Source organism: Oryzias latipes, chromosome 22 (assembly GCF_053564925.1).
Source record: "Oryzias latipes strain Hd-rR chromosome 22, Olatipes_Hd-rR_3.1".
NCBI lineage: Eukaryota > Metazoa > Chordata > Actinopteri > Beloniformes > Adrianichthyidae > Oryzias > Oryzias latipes.
The window spans coordinates 1,965,371-1,992,356 of record NC_136258.1 but is presented as its reverse complement, the minus strand read 5'-3'; the positions used below and the strand labels follow the sequence as shown (position 1 = coordinate 1,992,356).

General features: G+C 41.0%; 1 long non-coding RNA gene across 3 annotated transcripts; it reads left to right on the top strand.

Moving 5' to 3' along the window:
• Nucleotides 1-555: 555 nt before the first annotated feature.
• On the top strand, nucleotides 556-26,158 carry LOC144988989 (uncharacterized). Of its 3 annotated transcripts, none has more exons than XR_013653107.1 (4): nucleotides 556-1,746; nucleotides 14,252-15,993; nucleotides 16,065-18,880; nucleotides 24,949-26,158. It is a non-coding gene; the product is annotated as an uncharacterized LOC144988989 (long non-coding RNA). The 3 variants fall into 3 exon arrangements; XR_013653108.1 differs by having other exon boundaries at nucleotides 14,252-16,209; nucleotides 16,399-18,880; XR_013653106.1 differs by having other exon boundaries at nucleotides 14,252-18,880.
• Nucleotides 26,159-26,986: the final 828 nt, after the last annotated feature.

Genomic DNA, 26,986 nt, shown 5'->3' with positions numbered 1-26,986 from the left:
AAGCAGCAGGAACCACTGAAGTGCAATCCTGCAGCAAGGTTTGAGACCATTAGTCCAGACTCTTAACCAAATTCTTTTACCTTCTGAAGGACAACACTTTTATGGGTGTCGTGTTACCTTCCAACCTGCAAACAGTTCATAGGTCAACAAGCTCCACACAAATGTCTAAATGTAAACCCATCTTTCCTCTTCTCAGCATGTTTTAATGGAGTCTAGCTTTTTTCCCCCTTTATCTGTGCACAGCAGGTTAACTCCAGCTGTCACTGTAAAGTAGATCAATCTTTGCCTGCCAGCAGCACTGGATCTATGGAGAATTGGCTGTAAATGAGGGGAGCCTGCCTTTACTGGGAAACTTTTTAAACTGGTGTGTAGAGAAGGTCTTCATGTAAACCAAACTGCCTTGATGCAGAAAATGTAAAAATATGTAAAGTTTATCACATGACTGCATTTTTCCATTGTTTATTTAAATTACTAAAGGTATTACTATTTCTATAAAAACAAGTGATGGTGTCACAAGTTGAGAAAAACTATTATTAGAGACCAGTCATCTTATGTGATGAATCCAAGTTCAAAATGGATGAATCTGCATTAAAACTGACAAAAATCAGCAGATATGATCTGGTTATTTACTACTGGGTGACATAAATTTGCATGGCCAAGAGGCACCTTGGAGAACCTCAGTTCCTTTGAAATGAGAACAATACGTTTGTAAAACACTGATCGTTACTCTTTATCAGAAAACATTACCTTCAATGTTTAGTTTAGTTTCGTTTGTTTACCTCTGTTTCTGTGTTGTGCTCTAGTTGTGATTTATCTTGGTTAACCTAGAATCCTCAAAGGACTTCTGCTGCTATTGGATGCATTTGTCTTGTCTTGTTTTTCACCTTTTGGCATTTTTCTTCAGGGGTCACCACAGCAAAAGCTTTCAATGATTTGCACCGGTTTGGCCAAGACTTTTACGCCGGATGCCCTTCCTGACACTGCTGTATTTTTTCTGGTCTGGGGACCGGCACAAGGGGACCAAGACTTGGACCCCCTTTGTGGCTACACATGCAGTAGCATTACATTCAACAAAAGGCGCTCTATAACCATAAATACTAGTATTATAATTTATTTTGTTGTTATTATTATTAATATAATACTGGACATCTATGCCTCTTTAGTTTAGTAAATTTGTGCCATATAAAAGATTTTTTTTCTGGTTCCGGGTTACAGCACGGACGTGTGTGGCTCACGGCGGCTTAACAACTCTCTTCAAGTGACTTAAAAGTAGATCTCCAAAAAAAGAGAGATGACCATGGCCCCTAAGAAAAACCATGACTACGAAGACCTTAAAAAGATTCTTGATGATATCCAAGCTGCGTTATCCTTTCATGGAGCAAGTGACCGCATAGCTAATTCCTCTCATGGAAGACTTCTGAAGATTCCGAGCTCAAAATGAGCAAAAAGAAAACCGGGTCGACATTCTGGAGAAAAGACTGGACGATGTGGAACAACAAGCAAGGATGAATAATGTCATTCTCACTGGAGTACCTGTCAAACCTCAGGCAAAGCTAAATGCAGCTGGAGCTAGCACTGCTAATGCTAATAGCAATGCTAGCATTCTATAACGGGGAGAGATGGAGAGACTCTGGAACACCAAGTGGAATAATTTCTCACGTCTAAAGGGATTTCCCTCAATACCATCAAGACCTGCCACCCGCTCCCCTGGAGAAAGGAGACGGATAAACCAGCAATCCTCATCAGGTTTGTGAATCAAAAATACAAGCTAGCTCTGTTGAATCAACGTAAAAATCTGAAAGGATCTGGGGCCTCATTTATAAACGTTGCGTACGCACAAAAGAAGGCGTACGCCACTCTCTGCGCAATAATTGAGATTTATAAAAAGCAAACTTGACGGGAAAATGTGCGGTCCTTCACGCAAGCTCTGACCCAGGCGTACGCACAAAAACAGGTGAAATGAGAAACGGCGACACCGTCGGCAGATGGAAGAAACACGTGAAAGTGAAAATGACAATACTGCCTTTCATAAATAACACGAAGACTTCACAATGCAAGTCTTACAATTAACAGCCTACACGAACACCCGTTTGATCGATCAGCAGTGAAACAAACAAAAAAAAATCTAACTAAAATTACAACAGAAATTCAAATGAACACTTATTTGCAAAAAGACAAGTGAAATATGTTCTGCAATATTGGCATGTTGTACAATTCATCCTCATAAATAATATAGTTAACAGAACGAAATAATGTACAAAACTGATATTCTCCTCAGTGTGTCCGTCTGGCGGAGCAGATATAGGTGCAATTAGACAGAAAGACGGATAGATAGAGAGAGATGCATTAATTGTCCACTGGGGAAAGTTGTTTTCATAGTAAAACATTTCTTCATAAGCTACGGAATTATGATATTCATGCATATGCCTTTAGTTTGTTTTATTTTTGATAAAACAATGTATGGCGTATGTCTCAACCATTCAGAAAGCAACAAGAAATTACATTTGCGCTGAACAATTTCCCATTTCCACGTGGATTATTACCGACATCTGTAGCTTGTCAGATGTAACTAAATGGAGGGAAATAAAATGCCCCATCACAACGCGTAGTGACGCACAATGGCTGATCTTGTGCTCTTAGAAGATGTGGCAAATGGAAGAATTCGGAGTGAACGCATCTTTAGACAGCAAGAAAACTTGCTGGCAAACGAGGACGAGTGGCTTATGAGCCGGTTCCGACTTCCTCCAGCCGTTCTGTTGGACCTCTGCGGGCTTTTGGGGGTGTGTCACCCGGTGCATCTGGCGCGTCGGTGTTCCCCCTGCGCCTAAGTCACCACTCCACTTAAAAGGGATTCCCCAATTATTGCCGCCAGTCTCTCATCAAGAGGGGTCAGCTCCGGTGCCCGGTGCCCCCCCCCCCCCCCCGTGGCAGACACACTCTGGCGATGCAGCGCCAGACGTTTTTTTTGCCACTTGCCTTTTTGGCATTAGTAATGCCCACACTGTGCCCTCCAAACAACATTTTTCTCCTCTTTTCCACCTCGCCAACGATAACTTCTACTTCACATTGAGTGAAGTTACGTTTTTTTTTATTTCCTCTCTGTGTTTGCCATGATTTCGCAATCAATGAATATTCATTTGTGGGCGTTTCACGGACTATTTATGGGCAACTATGGGCGTGTCATGAAGCCGTAAAAGCTGCGCTGCATTTAGAATTGGTTGTGATTTATTAAGGGAAAGATGCGTAGGATGTGCATGCGCACGGTTTTATAAATCCGAATATTTCTGTGCGTACGCACGTCCTATGTGTCATCCGTACGCCACTTCTGACGCAAATCCTACGCAAAGTTTTAGAAATGAGGCCCCTGGTGCTTATCTGAACGACCACCTGACCAGAAAGAATGCTGAAATCGCCAAACATGCACTGCTTCTCAGGAAGCAGATTGAGAACACTTGGGTTAAAGGCTGCAGGATTTACGTCAAACCACTCGGTCCACCGGACCGGTCCAAGGTTCTGGTTATGAACACCATGAAGGACTTTGAGAAGTGTTTGATTATGGACGTCTGAACCAACATGCAATAATAAATCAAAGAACCAAATAATTTCAAGAAATATGACGCCTAGATTCATCACTTTCTCCAAAAGTCTGAAGTGACCCTGATTTTTAGCAGAGAGTTCTGACCTGCAGACAACTTGACCTCAACTTTCAGCGCTGCTGATATCAGCTGAAGAAGGATATGGACCTTAATCTAATGTTTGCAGACATAACATGGAAGAGAACTATTTACTCTGTTAAAATCAGAAGAACGGCTGTTAATCAGCAGAAGAAGGAAAACCAACCTTGGTCACTTGACAGCTTAAGGACCCTTTTTTATTTTACTTCACAGCATTACCTGTTAAAAAAATGCTTAATCAATTATTGAAAATGGTTAAATTGATTGATTTCTAATGATATTACTTCACTTGCTCCAAAAATTGAAAAATGGATTCATGATTTTTCCTAATGTAACATAATTTTGCACATATTTTTAACTTTTGATACTTGATCAAATTTTGCTATGAAAATTTCTGAAACAGTGTTATGTCTATTTTACTGATTTAGTATTATTTTTAAATCATATCAATTACTTTTGTAAGTAACATCATTTGCATATATTTTGGATACTTCATTGCCATGTTGATTTCTAAAAGTAATTTTCTTTGTCATGTGCTTTATTGATACTTCAAGATTCTTAATTCTGATAAAAGCTAGGAACCGGATAATGATAAATCATGTAATAAAATGGTTACGGTATAATGGGGTGGGATATAAGTTTGCTTCCTTCCACTCCCTTTCAAGCAATATTTATTAATATGTCTAATTAGCCTAAGTTTGATTCGTCATTGTATGAATGTATAACTGATGATTGAATTGTTTTTTTGTACTTTTCTTATTTAATTGCTCGAAATAAACCATTTTAAATCAAATCAAAATCAAATTTACACAAGAAGGGCAATCCGTTATCTTCAGAGTTAACCCTTTAAGCTCCAATATTGACATTCTTTCCTGCAACTATAGCATTTATGCAATTAACATAATTCCAGCTTATTCTAAAGTGGAGAAAAGCTGATATGCAACACTTGACAGTGGTGAAGTCCTTAAGTAATCTACGTAAATCAACTAATTCTGTTGCAGAGAAAAATGGCTCTGTGCTGTTATGAAAAATTTTACGTTTGTAATGTGTTGCTTATCAGAGCAAAGCCGATATGAAAATACGTTGTTTTCCCTGTCAGAATCCCATGATGCATGTTAATCACACAAATGGTCAAAGATTTATGGTGTAACTTAAGCTATGTATACATGGGCAATTGACCCACGTTTAACTCATGGTGTTCACACTTGACAAGCAGGGGGGCTGCTTCTTCTTTTTCTACTGTTTGTCCCCCACCTACAGTTGAAAGAAACTTGGTGCAAAATGTAACAAATCTTGTGAATCTTGCTCCAGGCTTTTTCTTTCACAGCTCTATTCCAACATATGAAAGACTTAATTAGATATAATTCTAGTCGGGTAGAAACCACAATTATTGATTTCTCTTCCATTATCTAATTTCGAACAGTTGGCACTTGTCTGAATTAAGGGGACAGCATCCATGTGTCACTACAAAATCCAAATCCCTAATTGGTCAAATCTTAACTTGGCCTAATCAGCAATGCGTGTTCAATGGCGTGTATATAAAGCCTGAAAATGTTTGTAGAAACTTGTGTTAGTTATGTGTCAATGCGAGAGTTTTAAACATGAAAAACCGGAAACAGGCTTTTAGATAGACTTTTTATTGAAAGTGGCTGCTTGACGCTGCAGGTGGTGTGAATGTAGATAAAGAGCGTGTCATTTAGGTGTCACCGGTGACATCTTCTGTGTTAAACACTATGATGATTGATGAACTGGTTTATTCTTTCTCTGTCCAGCAGAAGAAAAAGAATCAAAATTTTAATTTTGTCCTTACCATTTATGAATGGAAAGTGACTTTGACAACACAATTGCTCTGACTAAAAGGAAAATTGGTTTAAAATGCCTCAGGCCTTTTTCAAAGCTTGTTTATCATCTGGTTCTTCAAATTTTCTGTCTTATTTGTACATTGCAGTTTTTATTCTTATTCAATGTTACATTCCAAAATGACTACCGACCGGTACAGAATCAAAGATGGGCAGGTCAACTAATGTCACCATTGGCTAATGAATCTGTCAATCAAACTCAAAACAGGCGTGCTCGCTTTCAGCCAATTGAATGGCCTCTTAGACTTTCTCTAAGCTTTCAGACAGGTGACAAAAAAAGCCCCGCCCATCTTTAATTCTGTTCCGGTCTGTCGTCAGCGTGTTAGCTTTAGCATGGCTCGTAGGTTTATTGCCTTAGATCTTCAAAAATTACTGGCTTGTGCAACTTTCTGGTGGATTTGGAAGCAAGGCAACAGTGGTTGAATGCAGTTGGCATTGAATCCAGAGAACTGTGTCCATGGGATAGGATTTGCAAAAAATGTTTCACTCAGGATAGATGCTAATACTTTACCCTTATTAGCTATGATGCTAGAGTCATCCAACACCGGTCCCTGTGTTTTGTTTTGCTTTTGTTTTTGAAAATTTGTCTGAATTAAATCATTATATTTCTTTTACAGAAAGAGTTTTGTATGTTTAGTCTGTTTTAATGTTATAAAGTTCTTTTTACAATCTTTATACTTTGTGGTTGTTTGTGGTAAAAACTGTCCTTACTTTAGATGAGGTGCTGCAAAACAATTAATGAACTGTTAACAAAGTTAATGAATACATTTGTAAAGCTTATAATCAGCTTAGTAATATGGATTTTGAAGACATTGGTCTGACATTGGTCTGACTCTAAGCAAGCTGCGGCCCGGACTGTTGCGGAGGCGAAAACTCGGTCCTGGGAGGAGTTCGGTGAGGCCATGGAGAAGGACTATCGGTTGGCCTCGAAGAAATTCTGGCAAACCATCCGGCGACTCAGGAGGGGAAAGCAGTTCTCCACAGGCACCGTTTTCAGTGCAGGTGGGGAGCTGTTGACTTCGACTGGGGACATTGTCGGGCGGTGGAAGGAGTACATCGAGGATCTCTTCAATCCCACTGACACGCCTTCTTTTGAAGAAGCGGAGAGTGAGGACTTTGGGGTGCGGCTGTCTATTACCCGGGCTGAAGTCACTGAGGTAGTCAACGAGCTCCTCGGTGGCAAGGCCCCGGGGGTGGATGAAGTCCGCCCTGAGCACCTCAAGTCTCTGGATGCTGTGGGAGTGTCTTGGCTGACACGTCTCTGCAGCATCGCGTGGCGGTCGGGAACCGTACCACTGGACTGGCAGACAGGGGTGGTGGTTCCCCTCTTTAAGAAGGGGGACCGGAGGGTGTGTTCCAACCATAGGGGAATTACACTCCTCAGCCTCCCTGGGAAAGTCTATGCCAGGGTACTGGAGAGGAGAGTCCGTCCGATAGTCGAACCTCGGATTCAGGAACAACAGTGCGGTTTCCGTCCTGGTCGTGGAACAGTGGACCAGCTCTACACCCTATCTAGGGTGCTGGAGGGATTGTGGGAGTTCGCTCATCCAGTCCATATGTGTTTTGTGGATTTGGAGAAGGCGTTCGACCGCGTTCCCCGTGGCATCCTGTGGGGGGTGCTCTGGGAGTATGGGGTCCAGGGAACCTTACTGAGGGCTGTCCGGTCTCTGTATGACCGGAGTAGGAGCTTGGTTCGCATAGCCGGCAGTAAGTCAGACCTGTTCCCGGTCCACGTTGGACTCCGGCAGGGCTGCCCGTTATCACCGGTTCTGTTCATAGTTTTTATGGACAGAATTTCTAGGCGCAGCCAGGGGCCGGAAGGGATCTGGTTTGGGGACCACAGGATTTCCTCTCTGCTTTTTGCAGATGATGTTGTCCTGTAGGCTTCATCGAGCCAGGACCTCCAGCGTGCATTGGGGCGGTTTGCGGCCGAGTGTGAAGCGGCTGGGATGAGGGTCAGCACTGCTAAATCTGAGGCCATGGTCCTTGACCGGAGTAAGGTAGTTTGCCATCTCTCGGTGGGTGGAGTGTCCTTGCCCCAGGTGGAGGAGTCTAAATATCTTGGGGTCTTGTTCACGAGTGAGGGAAGATCGGAGCGTGAGATTGACAGGCGGATCGGAGCGGCGTCCGTAGTTATGCGGTCGCTCTATCGGTCCGTCGTGGTGAAGAGAGAGCTGAGCCGAAAAGCAAAGCTCTCAATTTACCGGTCAATCTTCGTTCCAATACTCACCTGTGGTCATGAGCTATGGGTCATGACCGAAAGAAAGAGGTCCCGAATACAAGCGGCTGAAATGTGCTTCCTCCGTAGGGTGGCTGGGCGCTCCCTTAGAGATGGGGTGAGAAGCTCGGTCACCCGCGGGGAGCTCGGAGTAGAACCGCTTCTCCTCCACATCGAAAGGAGCCAGTTGAGGTGGCTCGGGCATCTAGTCCGGATGCCCCCTGGACGCCTCCCTGGAGAGGTGTTCCGGGTACGTCTCTTGGCTGGCCTGGGAACGCTTCGGGGTCCCCCCAGAGGAGCCGGAGGAAGTGGCTGGGGTGAGGGAAGTCTGGGCATCTCTGCTCAGTCTGCTGCCCCCGCGACCCGGTGCCGGATAAGCGGAGGAAGAAGGATGGATGGTCTGACTTCAGATGTTAATGAATCTTATTAACAGGTATTTGCAAGACATCTGTAATGCTAATAAATATCTTTCTAGCATCTTACACATTAATAAAGCCTATTTATTTGTTAGTTAATAAAACTTATTAAGCTTATCAACACTTAGGCTTGTGTGAGACATCTATAATGCTAATAAATGTCTTACTAGAACCCCAAACAATAATAATACTTCTTAATTTGTTAACAAAGTTTGTTAATAAATCTTAATAAGCTTATTAACACTGACAAATTTGTTAGGCATCTAATCAATGTTTTTTTTAGCATATTAAAAACATCCTATTAATAATGCTTGTATATATATATTTGATGAATTTTCAGTTCAGATTGTTTTAATAAGTTAACAAACGTTTTATTTGCTGAAGGTCTCTGTCTTGTGTTTTATTGTGCCCTTATAGAAACAAAAAATTGAGTATTTCCATTTCTAGAAAAGTATAGCGATATTGATATTGGTGATATTAGCCCTGTAATCACTTGGTATTGTATCGATACCCAAATTCCCAGTTTCACCCACCCCCTAGCGCCATGTGATAAAGCTGGAATCATCTCGGATCAGTTTCTTGAACATAACAATGACTTCACTGGATTCAAATGGCCTCCAGTCACCAGATCTCAACCCAATAGATCACCCTTGAGATGTGATGGTACAGAAGATAGGCATCATGGTTGTGTAGCCGACAAATCTGCAGCAACTGCGTGATGCTATCATGTCAATGTGGAGCAAACTCTTTAAAGAATTTTTCCAGAGCCTTGCTGAATCTATGCCACCAAGGATTAGGGCAGTTTTGAGGGCAAAAGGGGGTCCAACCTGGTCCTAGCAAGGTGTACCTGATAAAGTGGCCATTGAGTGTACATATAATATTGGCACGTATGTTGGCATATTTATATGGGGATAGATAAATTTGTTTATTCCAATGTAATTTTAGTTCTAAATGGATTTCCATCTACAACATAATTCTGTTTCATTTACTAAACTAACAAAATTTTCCAGCAAAAAATAAAACATTCCTCATTAATCCTATCTTTAAACACTTTCAAACACAATATGTCAAAAACATCAACCTTATCATTTTGTTGAAATGAGTGAAAGTGATCATTATTATATATTATTATAAACTGCAGACCACCTCTAGGAACATTTGTGAAAGAATGAGCGTGTAATGGTATGCCACCTGTGTTACAGGCAAGACATTTTCTGGCTAATAAATATGCCACAATAGTCAAATGTCAGTAGAATCAAAACGCAGAGAAGGTGATTGGAGCTGACAATATCTCAGCCTCAAAGTGGTAGCAATATACTCGGAGGGTCAGGGGATGATGAGGCACATGGTTAGCAGAGGTAGCCAACTTTCTGTAGCCAATCGCCACAGACCTCCAAGCTTAATATAGCCTTTACTATAGTCCCAAAACCGCATATAGTGTGCTTCTGGAACAGGTCACAGTGGCTGAGCAGCTGCATCCAAGCCATATATCACTAAGCGCAACACAAAGAGTCAGATGCTGTGGTAGAGCACCACGGCAAATAGGTTTTTTGACATGAGTGTCTAAAGAAAACCACGTTTGTATTCTTATTTAGTAAGCGGGCTTGATAAAATAAATAAATAAAAAAGTAAGGAGAGCATGTTTCTGAAAGAGTAAACTTTCTTAATTGAAGAAAGGATGGATGAGAAACATGATTTGATTTTTCTCTTTTTTGTTTTTAAATTCCATACATTGACAAGTGCTCCAACCGTCTCACTGCACCCTAACTAGTGTTTTTTTGAGTTGTGAACAACTGGGCCAGTTTTTGACCATTCCAAAAATACTGTATGGTACCGTGTTTTGTTTGGTTCCCCCTTGTTTGTAAAGGCTAAAGTGAAGCACAAACAAAGATACAAACGTGAAGATTAATTTAAAATAAGGACCTCTAATTTGCCTTTTATGCCTTGTTCAGAACTGCTATTACTCATGACACTCTTTTGTTATGAATGTATTATCAACTTCCCCACTCTATCCCTCTCTCTTCTTTGTTTCCCATCTGGTCCTACAAGGAATGCATAAGAAATGCATGAAGCCCATTGAGATGACTATTGTAATATTGGGCTATATAAATAAAATTGAATTGAAAAACATAATTATTATAAATAAAGCTTAGCCTCAAATACAAAATTTTGTCTGAAGATTCAAAAACCCCTATTGTAAGAGTAAATTTTGTCCAACACATGAGAGCTTCAGCTCTTATCTGCTTGCTCAACTGTTGGACAGGACAAGTTAAAAAGAAAAAAAAAACTGCAGTTACAGATAAATAGGATTTGCCTGCGGGCGAAGAATAGGCAATCCTGTACGGGGCACACAGGTGGCCCACACAAAACCTTAAGGTCAGAGATTGCTCAGTAAACTCATAGAGCAAAAATGTTCATGCATGTTTTTCTGCAGTCATGCTTTGGGCAATAGGTTGTAGCGAAGACTTAAAAAACACAAAAGGGTGAAGTAGGTTGCGGTCTGTGGTTGTGAGGCCGGTTGGATGTGCTGCCAAATTCTCAGAAATGCCTTTGGAGACGGTTTATGGGGGAGAAATGGACATTCAATTCCCTAGCAACAGCTCTGGTGGACATTCCTGCTATCAGCGTGCCAATTGCACGCTCCCTCAAAACTTGCGACATCTGTGGCATTGTGCTGTGTGATACAACTGAAGATTTCAGAGTGGCCTTTTCTTGTGGCCAGTCTGAGGCACACCTGTGCAATAATCATGCTGTCTAATCAGCATCTTGATATGGCACACCTGCGAGGTGGGTTGGATTGTCTTGGCAAAGGAGAAGTGCTCACTATCACAGATTTAGACAGATTTGTGAACAATATTTCAGAGAACTGGTTATTTTGTGTATGTGGAAAATGTTTCACATCTTTGAGTCTATACCATAAAAAATGGGAGCAATAACAAAAGTGTTGCGTTTATATTTTTGGTCAGTGTACATACACAGAGTAAAGGATAGGTGCACACCCCTTGCATGCTTGGTGCTTGCAGCCTGGCTGTGAGGAAATGAAACAATCAGGATGTAGTTTGCGTGGACAACAACTAAATTTCACCTACACATCCCGTACGAGTAGCATTTGTGCGCTGTCAGCAAGGAGCCAGCACAGGCACCTTACCAACAACTAGAGTGCACAGTAAAGGGCACTGTATGACAGCATCACCCGTAAGTTAGTGTAACTTCCACTATCCTTACTTCACAGTACGCTTATCACAAGCACAACAATGGTACGTTTGATTTTCATGACGTCCCTTAAGGTGGCCATATGAGCCACAAGGGAACTACAAAACACAACTACGCTCATTTTAGGATGTGGCTACTCCTGTCTACAACTCTCCACGGGCTCAGACAACCCAAAAACCCACTGCACCCATACGGGTCAAGTCTTGTATGGGTGTATGGGACTAAGGAATTAGTCTCACAAGTAGATTTCTATACATTTTTTTACCTACTACACTGTCACAAGTTTCGACTCACTTTTGTATGGCAATGAACACACCAATTAACACTTTTGATAAATGAATAAAATTTTGATCAAGTTAATTTAAAAACTAAGACCTTATGTTGCGTTAATTTTTTCCTAGGATACTGTCTAGATCTTCATCCTTCATCTGCTCATTTAGGTCCTACTTTTCACGCTTCACAACAGAAGAAATTGCAAAGACAAATAAATGAACTATATTTTATTCTGAACTGACAGCTTCCTGTCTGCCACCTGTGCATCCATCTATTTATGCGGCCCCTTATGATTCTAACCACCTGCAACATGTGCATCACAAGCAGTCTACCAGCCCTTAGGTATTTATCGTCCCCCTGTCACCAGACTAGAACAGATTTGAGCAAAACTGTGCATGTGGTGGAAAAATCTGGAGAAATTGAGAAAGCGAGGTAGAGACGTAATTTTGTCCTCCTTAAAGAAAGTCCCTATTATTTTACCACAGGCTACACATTTCACCAGAGTCAAGTGAGAAACGAGCTTACCAGTAATTTTCTGGTGATTTCTTTCAGTGTCAATCCCCAGGGAAAAGGTGGTGTTATTTAATCCCAGTATATGTTTGTGTAGTAAAGCTGCAGAGCTGCTGAGGAGAAGGTAAACAGCAAAAGAGTTTAGCTGTGCTGTTGTGACACCATCTGTGTGTTTATGGAGGGAAAGTGGTTGGTGGGAATGCACACAGTCACATAAGAAATCATCCAAACACAAACCAACACACAGTTTTATAGGACATGAGCAACTATTCCTAGGACAGATTTTCCCCTCACTGGACCCACAGTGTCATCGTGATGTATACACTCACCTATATTCACTCTGCAAGCTAAAACTAAAACCCCTCCGAGTGAAAGAGAGGGTCAAACTTGTTTTCTTCCACTCACACATCATCCTCTATTACCCACAAACTTCCTGCCACAACTATTTCTGGGCTAAACGCTGCTGTGTCTCCTGTCCGCCCTGTCTTGTTTGTCCCTGGAAGGTCACGCTTTGCCTTCCCACCACCTGTGTGGGTCAGATCATCTCACTCCTTATGATCCTCTTCACAGAGGAGCACCCTTCAAAAAGTCAACAATACATAATGATGCTACGGTCACACCGGGCATGCGGTGCCGGGGATCTTTTAACACATGGTGTTCACGCTGGACTGTCGCTAACCGGTACTAGCGCCTCTCTGCCACCTACAGTTGGAAGAGGCTTGTTGTGAAATGTTGAAGCAGTGCAAATATAGTGAATCTTGCTCCAAGCTTTTTCTTTCACAGCTCCATTCCGATATATGAAAGATTTGGTGTCATAGAATTCCAGCTTGGCACAATCCACAATTATTAATTTATCCTCTATTATCAATTTTGAAATGTTTGGCACTTCCGTGAATTGAAAGGGACGCCATCTATATGTCACTACCAAGTCTCTGGTTGGTCAAAGTTCGACCTGGTTATATTAGCAATAAACATTAAATGGCACTTTATGTACCTTTTGTACATAGAGCCTCAAAATGGTCATAGAAACTTGCGTGGCTACATGTGAACCCAAGAGTTTTAAAGACGAAAGCCTTTGCATATACGTACGTTTACACAGGCTATTCATGGAAAGTGGGAGCTTAAATCGTATTGCCAAGGGCGGTGTGAACGTAGCTTAACTCTGTCGTCAAAGAACTACACCAGTCCAAAAGCCTTAGATATGTCTGATGGCTTTACAAAAAGGTCATAAGGGGAGGCAGAGGCATCAGATGTGCTTAAACGGTCTCTTGAAAGTACCTTTGGCTTGCACGCACATGCACAACATTCTAGACACATTCAGGTCATGAAGTAAAAAGCAACGTAGGCTCTATATAAATGTGCATTTGGATTGTTATTTAATGTTTACCATCATTTTATATATAAATCAGTGAGGCAAAATGAAACAAAAGGAGAAAGGGAAAAAAACGAAATAAATAAAACTTTGACAAATCAAATTCCTCGCACAAATGAAGCAATTCCCCAAACAATTATAAAGCAACTCACAAAGAGATGCGATTTTCATTCCAGGGTAGCAGGCAATCAAGAACAAATAATGAGTAAATTATAATGTTTGGAAGCAAAAGTAATTTATGCCATGTCTCAGTGAAAACACGGTTATTATAAAGTGCTAAAATATACAAAATAACCGGCGCGCTCGGCAGTGAAGTGCCTAAGTCTCCTGATGGGGTAGGTCAGAGTGTGAAAGTGTGTGTTTTTGCCGTGACAGTTTAAATTAGTGTTGTACTTCTTGGCCCTTGCTACGGCTCTTTTCCTCTTTCAGTAAAGATTGGATTTCCTGCCCCAGTTGTTTTGTTCAAAAACCCTTTTCGACTGTCTACCTTCATGTCGTCACTCCAGGCCATAACATTTGGTTTCTGCCTTTTTTCTTCTCATCCCTCTGTTCATCCATCTGTCCCACACCTGCTCTGCAAGACTTACGGCTGAAAATGGATAAAAGAAAATGACACATGCCCATTTCACCAGCTGACATCTTTTGCATTCTGGTTTGTCTTTCTAGCTCTGACTTTTGTACTGAAGTTCATCACTGTCATTTCACTTTTACTTTAGGCAGTGGAGTTGGACGAGGTGATCCAGGTTATCCATCGAGGGAAGAGAGAGGTGATTGGGCAGACTTTACTGGACATGTAGGTGAAGGAAACAGACTGAAGGATAAATTTGGTATTCAAGATAAAAAAAAATGTACAAGGATAGTGATGGGGCAGGTAAACAAACATTACACAACCTATGGATTTCATTCTTATTCAAAAAACTGTTGTAGATCATGTCTCACCTGTGCCAAGTACAATGCTCAGGGAAACCTTAGACCAAAACGAGGGAAGTTTCCAACTCCCCAATATCCATTTCAAATTATACACATGGACTTTATAGAATTAAACAGAAGCGAATGGAAAAAATTCTGTCTGGTCATAATAGATGCATTCTCTAAATGGATTGAATTGTTCCCAACAAAACATCCTGATGCAATAACAGTAGCTAAAGCATTATGCAAAGATATAATACCTCAATATGGTTTACCTGAAAAAATCTATAGTGACAATGGGTCTCATTTTGTTAATCAAATCATAAAAAGAATAGGAACTATGTTTCACATTGACTTAAAGAATCACTGTTCCTACCACCCGCAGAGTGCTGGGTTGGTAGAAAGAATGAATGGTACAATTAAAAATAGGCTGAAGAAACGTATTGATGAAACTGGAAGGCCATGGACTCAGTGCCTAGATTTAGTAAAACTGTACATAAATATTGGCAGTACAACAGGCCTAACACCTTATGAGACCCTTTTTGGAAGACCTTACAGGTTACCACAGTTTAAAAACCGATGGGAGACTAATGAAGAAGCAAATCGGCTGACTAGATGAGGGCCATTTTAGAAAAACAAAGAGAAAACTTGACTAATGAAGAGCCTCTTGCCCCTCAGCAGGAAAACCAGCTTGTGGAACCAGGTGATTGGGTGCTAATAAGAAGCATCAAGAAAAAACGCTTGTATTCACCCAAGTGGGAAGGGCCATACCAGGCACTGCTGACCACTCCTACTACAGTCAAAATCGCAGAAAGATCCACCTGGATTCACCTGACACACTGTAAAAAGGTAATCTCGACTGGAAACTCCAAGGTGTAAGGTGAGCTAAAGTCTGATAATAGGGTGGACTCAGACATTTAGAGTCTGGGTAGACCCGAAAGTCAGTGAAACCTCTTGTAAAGCCACAAACCCATTTAGACTGGGAAAAACAGTTAGTCGAAATGGCAAACCAAGGTTGTCAAAATTGTGTGAAATGTAATGTTGTTGATATTGTAACCATTGTTATACTGGCACCCACCTGGGTATGAAAATGAAACAACCCTTCCAACTGAGAGAACTGTAAGTCCACCCACTAAAAATGTAATAATAATGAAAAATGACTTTGTTCCACTGTCCCGTGGAGACATCTGGTGGTGGTTTGGAGATGGCAGACTGTTCGAAAGATTGCCTAGAAATGTTACTGGTTATTGTGCTCAGGTTACACTTATGTTACCTGTTTTTGTGTATCCTATGAAAGTTGAAGTTTTGGTTAATAACTTGTCTAGTATTTATCCTCACAGATGGAGAGCTAGACATAAGTGAGAAGTGTAGCTGACAGAAACTGACCCTACTTACATAGACGCCATAGGGGTTCCTCGTGGAGTACCAGACGAATATAAATTAGTTAATCAGGTGGCTGCCAGCTGGGAATCTTCAATCTGTTGGTGGTGTACGATTAACAAAAACGTGGACAGGATCAACTACATCCACTACAACATCCAAAAATTAGGTAACTGGACACAAAAAGGGTTTGAAGCTGTGCATGAACAGCTTTCTGCTACATCTTTAATGGTATTCCAGAACAGGATCGCTCTGGACATGTTACTGGCTGAAAAGGGTGGCGTATGTGCCATGTTCGGAGAACAGTGTTGCACGTTCATTCCTAACAACACCGCTGCAGACGGCAGTCTGACCAAGGCCATAGAGGGCCTTCGCACTGTCAATGGTAAGATGAAGGACCATTCTGGTATTGATACCACCATGTGGTACTCCTGGCTGGGCATGTTTGGGAAGTACCACTCACTGGTAGCTTCCGCTTTGGAGTCCATAGCTGTATTTATTGCAATCTTGACCTTGTGTGGATGCTGTTGTATTCCTTGCCTGCATTCTTTGTGCAATCGTCTCATCTCCACAGCTATTACACCAGAGGAGACCCAGCTGCATCCTCTCCTGAAGGAAAATGATGACGACGATGATGATGATGTTGACCTGCATACTGCTGGACTGTTCTTAGAAGACACTGTGTAAGTGTCTCCAACACAAAACCTCTGAGTGTAAGTGAGCTACCTTGGGAGCATTTCGGGCAGATAACTCAGGCAGGCGTTTACTTCGGTTACTCCCCTAGGGCGGTTCAGTTAATCAAATCACCTGTTCAGCGTCCTATTGCTCGCTGTTCGCCTTCTCATTTTCAGCGTCATGATGTCCTCCCCCCGTTCTTTTCAATCTCTTGGTGAGCGGCGTGCTGCCATCTTTTGTGCTTCTGTGTTGTGTTTTTTCCGGGTTATGTCTCTTCCTGTTTCCTGCTCGACCCGGTCATCGGTGACGTCACGCCCCTAAGAACCCTGGGACTTGCAGTTCTTTATAAATACACGATGCGTTTTCTTCAAAACCTGGTCCGGTTTCTGCTGTGGGGGCCATCATTCGGTGCTGGCTTTGTTGTGGTGGCTCTTTGTTTTGTTTTTTTGTTTCTTTTCTCTTAAAGCTGTGTACATTTAATAGTTTAACGTGCATTTTGGATTGGTCAGTCTATGGACCTGTCTCTTCTGTGGACTTTTTGCTTATCATTGGTCTCTTATGCAGCCTAGCCTTCATGGACCGAACATCAGCCCCATTGTGAATGTGTCAGTTTGTAAGTGGCCCTGTCTTCTCAACCTCTCAGATATTTTGTTATTTAGGGCTTTATGGCTGGTTTGTGGGGGGCTTTGTGATGGGCTGTTTCCAGGGCCCCATTTTTTGAGTCAGCCCTAATGTGGCCACTCTGACGTTTTCCTGTTTGATGTGATTATGTGAGAACTGTCGGCGCCTCAGTTCATCCATTTTAGGCATCAGCAGCCTAATTCCTCGTGATCCTTCCGTTTTATTCATTTTTTGGGGGGGTTTTTGCACTTTGGCTGACCTTGCCATCTCTATGATTAATTCCACCGGACACAGTGCATGGCTGGGGAGGCTGATATTGTTGATGTTTTCGCTGTTCTGCCTCTCCATCCCTCCCAGTGGTGTCTTCTGGCTTAGGTGGGGCTCGAAGTGTTATGTATCAGTTTACCTTTCGGCTGTCGTATCAGTCATGTTTTTTTACTTCATTTCTCGGAAGCCCTGTGCTGGACTTGGTGTAATCATATGGGCTCCCCTTTGTTTAGCATCTTCTTGATGTTTTCTCGGTGTTCTATCTTCCTCCTTGTCACCATTTTTTTGTGACTTTGTGGTCGCGACTCGTTTTCGAATCTAGGTTTCGTATGTTCCTCCGCCTGTCTGGATCTATTTCTGCCATAGATCTCTGGTTTATTGATGCATGCCTCTCTGCCACTATGTCGTCCTTCGCGTTTGTGCAGCACATCGTTTATTCGATCTCTGGTGGTATAAATATGAATTTGTCGCTGTTGGGCCACCTGAATTTTGCTATGTGGATTATTCCCCACTGTCATCCGTTCATTTTGTTTTCTTGTTCTGGGTAGTTCAGTCCTGGACTTCCTTGTTTCTGTTTTTCTGGATGTTTCTGTCTTGCTTTTCTGGTATCTAATTCTTGATGCTTATAGTGGTTTTGTTATAACGATGTCTGTATCAGGTCTTCGGTCTCGCTGCACTTTTTTCTAAATGCATGAGGTTCAGCCAGTTTAAATACTATCAGAACCTATGATCCCTCATCAATTTCAAATTGTTCTTCATTGCAGTATCCACGCACCCCTTTGCCAATTAATATTTAAGTTTTACGTGCTCTTGTTGTCCATCTATTTGAGAACCGCTGATATCAAGTACAAAACATCAAATCCAGCCGAGCTGCCGTCTATTGCTACGTGGGATGGCAACCTTCCTCATCTACGTAATGTCCTTGGACCTTGGATACCCTTCTATTCACCTGCTCCTCGATGGCCTTCCTAAGATGCGCCCCTCCGGAAATGATGAAATGTTACTTTACTTTACTCTCTTACCATTGGTGCATTTAATTTTTTATATTTGGTGTTAATATTACGTCAGGTTCCATATTAACTGTCGTTTCTTGTTGGAATCTGTGCTCTGATAGTTTTCTATGGTGCGATGAATACACAAAATATAACCTTCTCTTTAAACTCACTACTTGATTTCACTTTCTCAGAGTCACTTTATTCCCTTTTATCTTAAGCATTCTAAACTGATCAGTTCTAAATTATTTATATATTCATTGCCAAGACTAATACTGCTTTGTCTTTATCTATGCATCACTTCCTGAGCCTGCGACCCATACTCCCCGGTCAGCAATTCAGTTTCTGGCGGATGATGTAAAACCCCTCAACAAAGTCGGATGTCTCCAAGTTCCACAGTCTCTGCTCGTCCTGCAGCTTCCTTGCAGATCGTTGCCCTTGCACTCCTTGATCTGGAGCTGCGACGACGACTGCACTCTACGTACCTAATCTACACTGAAGGTGATGGGGCGGTAAACGTCCTCCGAGTTTCAATGATATTTCTTACTTGAATCAACCAACATGTTATTATCAGAATGCCATGGATTATAGATGTTTGAAAAAATATATTGCCACTCGAACGGGAGTGGCCCAAAGGTCAAAGGTGCCGGGTCACACATAGCAGTCATACTTGTAAGTCTGAATATGGAATGCCTCAGAAAACACACTTCATCTGATTACACACTGATATATATTTAAATTCTATTCAACCTTAATAAATTTGGTGCCCGGAATAGTTATTACCCGAAAGTTTATGGAAATTTGTCTCATGGAATTGCACGGAGTCTTTTGCCAAACTAAAAGAATGTGAAATGGCAATTATAAAGGAATGAAATTAAAAATTATAAAGCAATGTGAAATGGTAGTTATCACATCTTGTGCAAATGTAGATATCTCAAAGAGATCATAGACTGCAAAGAGATGCCTGGGGAGAGTTGTAGTTAGACAGCATAAGAAGGATGGTGTGAGGATGACAGGCGATGACGAAGATTAAGAAGACACTGGCAGAGGATCTATTAGTAAAAGTTAAAAAAGAGGAGTCCTGTGAGGCTTTTAGGGAGGAGGTGAAACAGGCTTTGGGAGATCAGGAGGTTTTTCCAGATGAGTGGACAGCTAAAGTGATCAGGGAGAGTGGGATGAAGGTGCTTTGTGTGTCATCTAGAATGAGGAACGCAGATAAGGAGACCTGGTGGTGGAATGAAGAAATTCAGAAGTGTGTTAAGAGGAAAAGATTGGCTAAGAAAATGGGAACACTGAGAGGACAGAAGACAGCAGAGAGTAAAGAAAGAAGCAGCTAAAGGTGTAGAGAGAGGTAGCAAAAGTCTTAGGGTGTATTCAGACTGGAGACATTTCGTCCGATTAAAGTAAACCAGAGTTAATTTTCCCCAATAATCTGGAACAAATTTTCAGGCTGAATACACCCAAACTGGTCCAGGCCCGGGAACCACTCTTGGACCAATCCTTCAAGATGGTCTCTGCATCAGACTAAGCTTCAGTTCGCTCTGAATTCTAAATACGATCTGTTCTCATAGCGGAACAACTGAACCAAATGGCCACCATAGCCAGTGGTCATGTAATATAAACAGAGTAGGAATGTAGCAACTGATGAACCACAGACAAATATAAAGCAACGATTGTCGTGTTATAAACAGAAAACATGTTTCAAGTGTTTGTTTGTTAGACCGTTTAATTTTTTATTTTGGGTTGTCTGGGCCCATAGGGAGGAGCGCACGCATCTTACAGGGAATGCAGGTTTGTCTTGTAGTTCCCTTGTAGGACATGCAGCCATCTTATGCAACGTAATGAAAATGGAACATACAATTGTTGTGCGTGTGGTAAGTGAATTGTAAAGTATTTATAATGATAACGTTATTTCTCATATGGTGCCCTTACACTGTACTTCAGTTGTTAGTAAAACCCGGCTTATGCTCCAAAGTGATTTGGAATCGCTGTAGTCACATTAGTCGCAAGACCATTGGAATGGAATTGCCCCAATCGCTAGGAAATGTTACATCACCTGATGACATCATCCACAACTGGAATTTTACGGATGTAGTGCAATTGCATGCAAGTCATTTAACCTGAATTTATTCAAGCAATTCGAGTATGTGATGACAGAACAAACTCTGGTCAGAAAAATGTCTTTGTAACACAGAAGATGATGAAAACTTCATTGAAAGAGTTAGGAAATACCTATCCACACAGGCAGTTTATACTTAAAAAGTATAAACGCCACACAGAAGTTCATCAGAGTTATCGTGGACAATCGCAAGCAACTAGACCGCAAGTATGAACTGGATACCTCAGTTGATTGGTTGGCTGATCGCTATGAATTGTAAACCGGGCTTAAGTAGCACACACTGGCTCTTTACTGACCACGTGCACACACTGTGTGTGCAGTGTGTGCACGCACAGTGTATTACGTATTGTGCAGATGCGGAAGCGCTTCTTCTTCCTTGAAACATTTCGCTGCTCATCCAAGTGGCTACATCAGTGGGGCAGGATTCAGTCCATATTTGCATCCTCCAGGTGGGACAACCACATTCCTCATTAAAGGGAAACGAAGAAGAGAAACCAGAGAAGGTGGCTCTCCTCTTGTAATCCTCTCTAGCCCCATCAGAGGGTTGTTGGGTATGCCAGGGGTCTGCAACCTTTACCGCTCAAAGAGCCAATTGGATCAGTTGCCCACAGAAAGGAAAGCATAGGGAGTGCTAGAGAAAATCGTTTCGGCGATATATCGCGATAGTTCATTTGGCGATACTTGTATTGATTCAAAATGCTGTCAGGATATTTATTTAATTATTTATTTTAATTATTCATGAGCATCCCTCAGCATCTGACTTTTGTTTCCACTTTAACCTCCGACCGCTAGTTGGCAGCAGAGCACATGGAGCCTCTTTGAGCAGCTCTACACGCACAAAACAACAGGAAGACCTCAGCTAGAGGCAGCTTGTTTTGTTGTTAGACATGAACTACTTAGTTGTTACTAAGAATGGGTACCGAACTGAAACTCTGAGCCATGTTGCAGCCAGTAACATATAAAAACGCGGATTGCGGTGCTTTTAAGCGGCTCAGATAAGAACAAGTGAAGCACTGCAGCTGCACAGGTGCTACTGCACGGAGCATCTACCAAAATGCAGAACCTCCCAGCAATACATTCTAGTTCAGCAACCCGATTGATCAGAGAGATGTGTAGAACGCTCTAAAAAAGGCTAACATCTTGGCGATGACCGTTACTAGTTTACTTCGGTGTGAGAAAGCGGGGCAGCAGCGGTAAAGTGCAGACTGATATGTGAGCAAAGCATCTTAGCCACATTAAAGCAGCTTTCCTTCACCCTGTCACATTGCCTCATCATCACACTATTGTTTCTGGAAAGAAGGTTTCCCCCTATTTATTTGTGAAGCACCGTTTAGGCTCCTGAACCGTTTAAAAGTACTGGAGAAGCTACATTAAGCAATATTGAAAATACGGTAAACAGCACTTTATTTACTCAATCATACTTTTAGAACCTTAGTGGTTAAGGTACATTCATTCCATTTTTTCTTATGCTTAAAAATAGTTTTTGTGGAAATCAGACAATGTTGACAATTCACTTTCTTTATTTCAAGTTACCAAAATAAAAGCAATATGAATTTGCTTTGGTAAAAGCAACTTATATATGAGATACAGTTGCAGTTCTTAATATTCTGATCACTAAATATACTGAATTTTACAATTTCATTACAATTAAAGATGTATGGCAAGTCTGACGCCTTGTGTGAAACAAAATATAATTTATTTTACTTTATTATTAAACATAATTAAAACATACTTGTATAGTTGAATTAACAATTAAGATATAGTATGTAGTTAGTTCACATTCAACAAACCAGGTTTTGCTTTTGCTTTTTGAAGCTGGTTTTGGTATAAAATGTCCACATTTTTCTGTTATTTTTTTTCTTGAGCTGAATCCAACCCTGACACAAATGATGAATGAATAAATACCGGTCATTTACCTTTGGTTAATGCATGAACATCAATGGAAACTAAAGGACATATTCTTCTGTTTTTGTGTCACATTAAATTGAAGAAAAAAAGACAAATGATTGTGTTCATTGCATCTGAAGCATTGACTGTATATGAGAATGAAATCCACTAATAAGCTAATTAACATGACTAGTCGAAGAGCAAACCAAATGTTGCTCCAAAATTTTCTCCTCCAACAGTAAATTTGGTCTTTTTTGGCATCTAGAAAGTTTTTATTTTGGACACCGCCTGGATTCCTTTATCCTTGGAGTGTTTTTTTCCTCTTCTTTCTAAACTGGACACTAATGTTTCCTTTAATCTTTTGTCCAATTTCCACAACCTTGAATAGACTTTTCTGTCTGTCAAACACCCAAAGTTAAGATGAATGAGCTGGAAACAATTTCACTTTGATGCAGACTCCTTTCTGTTTGTTTGTTTGTTCTCATAAAATCCATTAAACCCAATAAAGTATATTAATTTTATGGATGACAACTATTTTTCATTAGGAAGCAGCTGTTAGTTTGTTGCGGGGTCTAAGTCCAAGCCCCTCCTCCGCCTCTCTACCTGTTCACATCCTCTGCAGCTGCGAGGTTGTTTTCCTCCGCGTGGAACCCCCCCTCCAGCGTGTTCAGAATAGACAACGGAACATGTGGTTATCATAGCAGATAGTTGACAGGATAGTATCGGCGCCCTGATGCAAAACTAGTTAATTTTACGCGGAAATGGGTGGTTTTAGTCTAGCAAAGAGGTCGACAACCTGCGGAGCCAGTGTAGGTACCATAACCATTCGGCCTGGAATAACCGTTCGGGGTCCTTTCGACCGTCACACTACGGTGCCCCTACTTGGACAAACTACGTAGAGTGGAGATCTGCTCAGGCTCTACATATTTTCATTTCACATTTCCTTTTGTAACCTAAAGTTCTTGACAGGTAGGGGGGGCTGGTGACCATGAAGGACCCAAAATGCAGAGACGGGAGGCACACGGTTCCAGGGCAAGGGATTTTTTCAACTAACAAAAAGCGCTGCAGAGCAGGAAGACAAAACTAAACTTACAGTGGGCATAGCATGAACACATGGCAGAAGGAAAGAGATGTTAATGGACCAGCACAAGAGAAAGGCAGAGACAAGACTTAACTACAAACAGCACTGACAAGACACAGATGAGCATGATCAGGAGAGATTGGGACCAGGGAAGTAAAACTCAAAAGCAAGACATAACCGTAAAACTATTAAAATAAAATTAACAATTTAATTTAAATAACTATTATTATTATTTATTATTACGGGCGTCAGATTAAGATGCAGCTTTCACTGCGGGAGTTTAAGCAGGCTTTCTCTGGGATGATTTTATGAACTCAAACATGGAAACATGATTACCATGCAGAACTCTTCAAAATAATAAACCTGATCCTTCCGCTTTCTCTGTGTCTGCCATGCATTGATAAACACAGACACCGCTCCATGTAGCGATCAGACGATTACTTTAGCTGGTAGCTCCTCCCACACGCGGCCGCGGTATCAAGCTTTAAAGAACACAATTTCTAAGAGGCGGGGCGGGCCTTGCACACCCCCAACAACAGGTTAGATGACAGAGCCCGGTCCATTAAGCGTCTATACCTGGTGAGTTCACGGAGCTTCAGTACATAGAACTCCAACAGCCACACGGCCTAACGTAGTCCGCTATTATATATTCATGAGGGGAAAAAGCAGCAGAACCGACCCTAAAACCGCCAAAATTATGCATACCAAAGCCATTTTTACCCACAAATTTAGAACCAAAACCGCACAATCTAGCAACACTGCTGCTAGCTTCTCTTGTAGAACTTTTTTTGTAGAAATTGTGTTGTGTGTTAATGTGTTGTGAGTTATTTTGTTGTGAGTTATTGTGTTGTGAGTTATTGTGTTGTGTGATTGTGTGTTGTGACCCTTCTGGGCCACCGTAGAATAAGGCTAATGAGTCACACAGTGACTTTATGGTAAAGCGTAATGGAAGCTAGGCTCAGAAGTGAGCATTTGTGGGCAACAATATGGTATATATGCCCAAAAAAACCCATAGATATATATACAGTATTTCTATTAAAGATGCTTCTGGATGCAGTATATGGACAGGCAATCACAAACACACAGCCTCTGTCTGACACTAATGAGGACTATAACATTTTCAGTACGCCCTTCAGCACCCTGTGAACCTTTTTTCAGTGCACAGATGTCTGAAGTCCATAAAAGTAATTCAAGTAGTAAAAATGGTAGTGATTAATCAGCATAGACTAATGCGGTGGTCATCTAATTAAAAAAGTCATGAGAAGATCACATAAAAACTGTCAAAGTAAAAATAAATAAAAAATGTCATAGCTGAACTCAGTGGGAAATAAAGTTATTGGAAAGTTATTAAAACCAAGCATCTGTGGGTGCCACAGAAAAACAACTCTTCTTTGTGAATTTACTAGATACATCGATTACTGCTGAGCATAAAGAATTGAGACGGAAGCAGGAAAATAAGACTTCCCTTTTACTCTGTTTCAGAGTGATGGTTGCACCAGGCCAAGAAGAGAAACAGATAAAGTGATGCATCATCATGCCATGTGCTTAAGAACCACGCGATATGTTTTACGCATGGATTGGTTACCACTGAGTCCAGATTTTAATCTGCTAACAACCTTTAAGATGTGCTGCAGAAGATTTTCCACAGATGCCTGACTCGCCCATCTGTACATCAGCATTCATCACATCAAGAATTAGGGACAAAGTTAAAGGTTGTTTAAAAAAAATGTATTTATGTGTATTTATAAACCATAAAGAGTGTTTTCTAAAAAGCTGAGGTGGACAAGTGCCGATGAGTTGTTTTTCTTCCAGAATTAACACTCTATGCGTCACAATGACCCTCGTATTGTTTACCTGTAGTTTGAATATGTCAGAAATCGCTGTTATCTCTTCCATAAGCCATATTGTGTTTAGTGCCATACACTTTTCGTCAGATATGTGAAAACACTGGAAGAGTTGCCTTTGTATCTGTCCTTTAAGCTAATTGAATCAGTTAGTTCAAAAGGAGCCCAAGCCCACATTTTTTTCAAAATAGAGATATTACATGTTCAATGGTCTTCAAGGGAAAAGCTATAAGATTATGTGCAGAAAAGTCCCAAGTCTGTTGTAATGTATTGACTATGCTTGACACTTAAAATGCATTAAATGCAAAATTCCTGGACTTGGGCCTCTCTTGCATGGGTTTATCCCATAGATGGCAGCACTAGTTACCCAATATGGCAGCACCCATGTTTAATTCAAGAAGGGCCCAAGTCCAGAGACTTTAGTTTGCTAGTCCTCTGAAATGATAAAAGTGAGGTGCTTCATATTATAGCATTTGTAAGCTATGAACTGGTGCTAAATCTGGATAAAGTATGAATTATTTGGTGTAGCCTCCCTTTATGCTTTGGAATTACAGTCATTTCCAGGGAAAACAAACCTCTTGGGCTTGGGCCCCTTTTGAACTAACCGATTCAATTTACATGCTGTGCTTTTTATAATTTTATTTAATTTTTTATTGTAGTTTTTTGTATACTTCTATATCTTGTCCATCAATGTTGGTCAGTCTGTCTGTTTACAGATAAATTCATACTAGTCCTAAATTGTTATTTTTTAGTATTTGCTTATTACATATGTAGAAGTTTGACATAAGGAAACACTAGACTAACACTGTACTTTTTTCTTTGTTGTTCAAAGTCTTTTAAAATAAATATCCAGCAAATGTGATATATTGAGAGCATTACAAGTTCTTTGCATATGCCTCATGCTCATAACTATATAACTATTTCAATTTTGTATCTGCACAGGATTCTTTTACCAAACAGGAACCTTTGAAGGAAACTCTGGCTAAAAAGTGAAATTACTGTAGTTCTTTATACTTGCAGTGAATGGGCTGATTACTGCACCAGTTCCTAGGGCACACAATCAGTCAAAGACATGCCAGAAGAGTGGAGTAAAACAACATATTTAAAATTACACAGGCGCTGGACCAATTCACTCCCAGTGATTCACTTTCTACCCATTGTTCATTTTGAATATTTTATTACAAACCTTTCTGCAACAATAAGAAAAAATTAAATGTGTGCATTATTGGTCTATATACCTACTTATAAAGCTGTTTTAGGTTTGGACTATCAGCTCACAGAAAACAGTTTAAAGTCCCACTCTGATCATCAAATAATCTATTATTAAAGCATTCCCACTGGTCTTTTTTTATGATTACGTCACTTTTAGCTAAAATGTAAAAATCAGAGTAATTTAATAAGGACACTTTCTGCAGAGCAACTGGAGTTCATCAGAAATTTGCCTCTGAGTTGTGGGCGGCACTTTTGGCAAAGAGTAATCCTTCCCTCATTTCCCATGATGCTCTTGCTAAAGTTCTCTCCCGGTTTGCAGCCACTCACACCACCAACCTGACATTACTGGTGCAACAAAAATGGCGTGTAACACTGGAGCCATCCAGCCATTCTGTCACAAGAACAGGCAGACGGCTGGTTCCAATTGCAGCAAGTTTTATTTGCACAGCTAAAAGTCCACAAAG